Source organism: Notamacropus eugenii, chromosome 7, assembly GCF_028372415.1.
Source record: "Notamacropus eugenii isolate mMacEug1 chromosome 7, mMacEug1.pri_v2, whole genome shotgun sequence".
Classification (NCBI taxonomy): domain Eukaryota; kingdom Metazoa; phylum Chordata; class Mammalia; order Diprotodontia; family Macropodidae; genus Notamacropus; species Notamacropus eugenii.
Window position 1 is genome coordinate 122,351,621 of NC_092878.1, and position 5,302 is coordinate 122,356,922.

The following is a 5,302-nucleotide window of genomic DNA, read 5'->3' on the forward strand; positions in this document are numbered from 1 at the left end:
CCAAAAGAACCTGGAAAATGCCCATATCAGCAAATATCTAACTTATTTGCTGGAGGGAAAAAGTTAATTAGGACCATGTTAGAATATAAACTCATCTGTAAAATAACATAAAGAAGGATGACTAATGATTATAAGTAATATCACCTCATAAAGGAGAGAAACATGGGAAAGTAAAACCAGTTTAAAGAAAGTGTAGCAATATAACCAACTAAGCAGAATCATTACAAGAACATTCAAGTGTAATGGGGGAAGTGGGGTCTAGAATATGCATAAACCTCATCAGTTTGCTTTGTTGACTCAATGTACCTCTGTCTGGAGAATACTAGTGCCTTGGAGAGATTTTGAAGTGTGGAAACATTCTATAATTGGTTGTGATAACCATAGAACCACCAATGGTCCTGTGGTCAATGTGTGTATGTGTGTGTGGGGAGGGGGATTTGCTGATTCTCTGATTTGCTCTACATTTATTAATAAAGGTCTGTTAGATTCAATGACTTTCTTTTGAGATCTTTTTATTTCATTTTGAAACTTCTTCACTTACTGCATTTAGTGAGATACCGTATTATAACAGAAGTCTTAGGGCCTCCTCCCCTATAAGGGCATCTGGTTCCAAGAAGCCTTGTCGCTGTCTTTTTTTGGGTTGTCTGTTTATTATAGGTAAAGGGAATGGAGCCTTATGATTTAATGAGTTCAAAAGGTAATCAAAAGGGGACTTTATCATCCCAGTCTTGCAGAACCAGTACAATATGGATGCCCCCCAAAATAAAAAGTGATAAACTTGATGGGACCAATAGTATATAGGAAATGAAGGAAGTTTACAAACTACTCCCCAGAAAATGAGGTAGTATATGAGAAAGTATGCCCTGAAGACATTTGTTGTTTTTGTTGTTTAAGGTGTGTCTAGCTCCTCATTGGAGAAAATATCTGTACTTTGTTTTTGTTATAACTTGGGAGTAAATATATATTTGTTTTTTAAAAATGATGTTAGTTAGTCAAGTCACTGGCTCCACAACAGGGGGATACAGCTTGAATCAGGGGCATTAAAGATGAAATTACCCCAATCTCTCAATGTACGCTTAAAAAAATCTTTCAAATGAAGGGGATGTAGCCTGACTGGTTCTGGAAGAGAGGGTCAGAGTATACACATTACACAAGGTTGAGTATTGAAAGAATTTTGCAAACATAAGAAAAATTAGAAAAGATTTTCAAAGTACTTATTAAAGGGGAGAAGAATGATGAGAGAGTTATAAGAGGGATAGACTAAGAGAGACAATGATCAGAAGAAAAACAAATTTCAATGAGGGATGGGGCAAAAAAAAGAGAAAGATAAATAGAAGAGAATAGGATGGAGAGAAATACAATAGCTGTGAATGGGATGAACTCACCTATAAAATGGAAGAGGATAGCACAATGGATTATCGGAATGCAAGAATATGTTGTTTATAAGAGAAACACTTAAGACAAAAAGACAGAGCTAAAATAAGGGGCTGCAGCAGAATCTATTGTGTTTTAGCTAAAGCAAAAAAGGCAGGGATAACAATCACAACTGCATACAACACAATTATGAAAATTCACCTAATTAAAAGACATAATAAAGGTAACTACATTTTGCTAAAAGGTACCACTAACAAGGAAGTAAAAGGAATACTAAGCATACGCATTAAATGGCAGAGCATCTGAATTATTAAGGACAAGTTAAGTGACTTATAGGGGATAAAAACAGACAGTATAACTCTACTGGTAGAAAACCTGTTTTCCCCTCTAAGACTTAAATTTATCTAACCATAAAATAAGAAAGGAGTTAAGGAGATGATTAGGTTTTAGAAAAATTACACATAGTAGACCTCTGGAGATAACTGGATAGGAATATAAAGAAGCATACCTTTTCCTCAGCTGAACCTGGCACATTCACAAACATTTACTATGTATTTTTTTAAAAAGACCCTCACAAACAAATGCAGAAATATTAAAGTTACTCTTTTTGGATTACAATGCAAAATTACATTCAATAAAGAGCCTTGGAAGTAGAGATTAAAAGTTAATTGGAAACTAAATAATCTAATCCTAAAGAATGTGTGGATCAAAGAACAAATTACAGAAAGAATCAGTAATTTTATTAAAGATATTGACAACAATGAGACACCATCTCAAAATTTGGGGGATGTAGCCAAAGCAGTATTTAAGGAGAAATTTGTGTCCTAAACACATACATCAATAAAGGAGAGAAAGAATAGATCACTAATTTAGGCATGCAACCAAAAAAATTAGAAAAAGAAGAAATTTTAAATCCCCAATTAAACACCAAAACAGAAATACTGAATATAAGAGATTAATAAAATTTAAAATTAAAAAATTGAAATAAGAAATAGAAATAAGAAATGTTTTATGGGGAAAAACAATAAAGTAAATAAACCATTGACTAATTTGATTTTTAAAGAAGGAAGCTGAATTACTAGTTTCAAAAATAAAAACGATGAATGCACAATAAATAAAAATGAAACAAAACTACAATCTAAATTAAATGGATGAATATTTACAAAAATACATATTGTCCAGATTAAAGAAGAAATAAAATACTTAAATAGCCCTATCTTAGAAAAATAAATGGAATAAGCTATAAATGATCTCCCCAAGTTGTGGCGCAGGGGAGAGGGATCATGAAGATTGCTGAAAAACAACAAAATAAAGGTAGCCATTTTAGGGTCAGGCCCTAAGTCCTGACCTATATGCCTGATCTCCTGTCTATTCAAAATCTTTATGAGTCAACTGCACATAAATCGAAGGCATCCTTGATGAGGATATTACTAAAGAAAAATCTTTTGTAATCATAAAATTAACTGAACCATAAAGAAAATGTAGGCATCTAAGTGGTGCATTAGATAGAGTACCATGTGTGAGTCAGGAAGACCTGAGTTCAAATCCACCCTCAGACATAACTACCCCATTTGAATGTGAACTCCTTCAAACCAGGAATGTTTAATTTTTTTCATTATATCCCAAGCACCCAGGAACTGATTCAGTTTTTTGTATTTGTATCCCTAGTGCCCAGTACAGTGCCAGGAAAATTAAAAAATCTTGAACTGTAGGATTTAATATACTTTTTCTGTCTCAGAAATGATCCATTAATGCTCTTTGACAAGGGTAGCTTCAGTATGGAACAAATTCTTCCATTCCTAACTGGTGTAATCTACATTGTACTGGACTCACATTTCACTAGGCATGGCATCCCAGTTGGATAAATCAACCTGCTGGGCTGCTTCTTGGATGTCCTACTTGCTTCCAAACACATGATTACTCCTTGAAAGCAACTGTAGCATCCAACATTTCCAGATTCAAATTTATCTGACACTTTGAGGTGAAGTAGTTTTGTGTTCTTTTAAGAAAAAGCAATGACCTTTATCCTAAGTTTGCCCAAAGCTTCTCCACCTCCACTCCTTTGGTAGTATGATTCTCTACTTCTTAGGAACATTAAGTCCTAATATAGAGATCTATTCTGTTTTCTCCTTTGTTCTCTTTCTTTCTTTCTTTCCTTTTCTTTTCTTCTTTTCTTTTGGACAACAAGCAATGACAGCAAGCAGCAACTCACATACAATAAAGAGGAATTTTACAGTTATATGCAAATCAATAACTATTCTATCTAAATATTTTTATTCTAATCTTAACAAGCATCAAATAAAATTTTTAATTCTATATGCAAAGTAGGACAGATAAGAAAGATTATATATGAAATCTAGAATCTCTATTGTGTACAGCTCACTTTTCCTTTTAAGTAAATAATAAATTCAATGTTACTTTCAAAGCTAGCCTACTCAGTTGTGTTTCTTTCCAGACTTTGCTATGTTGGCTTCTGTGTAATTCTAATGCTTTATTGACCTATTTTTCTTTCTTTTCTTTTTCCTTGGGGAAGAGGGGTGGAGGGTGTGTAAAATTATTGATAACCCCATTTTCCTACCAACTGCCCCCGAAATTAAAAAAAGAAAAAACAAAACTCTTATGACCAACATGCATAGCCAAACAAAATAAATTCACACGTTAATAGGTCTCAAAATGTATACTTCATTCAGTACCTTGAAATTATCACTTCCATGTCAGGAGATATATGGGTAGCATACTTCATTATCAGTCCTTCAGAATTCTTGTTGGTCATTTATTAATCAGGGGCTGATTTCTATTTTTATCAATTTGACTCAATTCTTTATATATTTGAGAAATGAGGACTTTCCAGCAATACTTGTCACAAATTTTCCCCAATTTTCTATTTTCCTTTTAATTTTGTTGCATGGTTTTGTTTGTGCAAAAACTTTTTAATTTTATATAATCAGCATTATCTGTTTTTCATTTTGTAATGCTCTCTATATTTTCATTAGTCCTGAATTCTTCCTTTATCCATATATCTGACACACAAATTGTTACATGTTCTCCTAATTTGCTTATGGTATCATCCTTTATGTGTAAATAATGTACCTAATTTGACCTTTTCTTGATATATCTTTGCAAATATATTTTTTTTTGAGGCAGTCTGAATTACGCGACTTGCCCAGGGTCACCCAGCTAGTAAGTGTTTTCGGATGGATTTGAACTCAGGTCCTCCTGACTTCAAGACCATTTATAAAAATACAAGTCATTTCCCAATTGACAAATGGTCAAAGGATATGAACAGGAAGTTTTCAGACAAAAATATCAAAGCTATCCATAGTCATATGGGAAAAAAGTTATAAATCATTATTGATTAGAGAAATGCAAATTAAAGCAACTCTGAGGTACCACCTCATACCTACCAGATAAGCCAATACGACAAAAAGAAAAAAGAAAATTATAGATACTGGAGAGGATGTGGGAAAACTGGGACACTAATGCATTGTTGCTGGAGCTGTGAGCTGATCTAACCACTCTGGTGAGCAATTTGGAACTATGCCCAAAGGGCTATAAAACTGTGCATACCTTTTAATCCAACAATGCCACTGCTAGGTCTATATCTCAAAGATATAAAAAAGGGGGGAAGGACCTATTTGTACAAGAATATTTATAGCAACTCTTTTTGTGGTGACTAAGAATTGAAAATCAAAGGGATGCCCATCAGTTGGGGAATGGCTAAACAAGCTATGGTATATGATTGTGAGAGAATATTATTGTGCAATAAAAAATGACAAGGAGAATGATTTCAGAAAAACCTAGGAAGATGTATATGAACTGATCTAAAGTGAAGTGAGCAGACTCAGGAGAACATTGTATGCTGTAGCAGTAATGTTGTATAATGAACTGTGAGTGACTTAACTATTCTCAGCAATACAATGATCTAAGA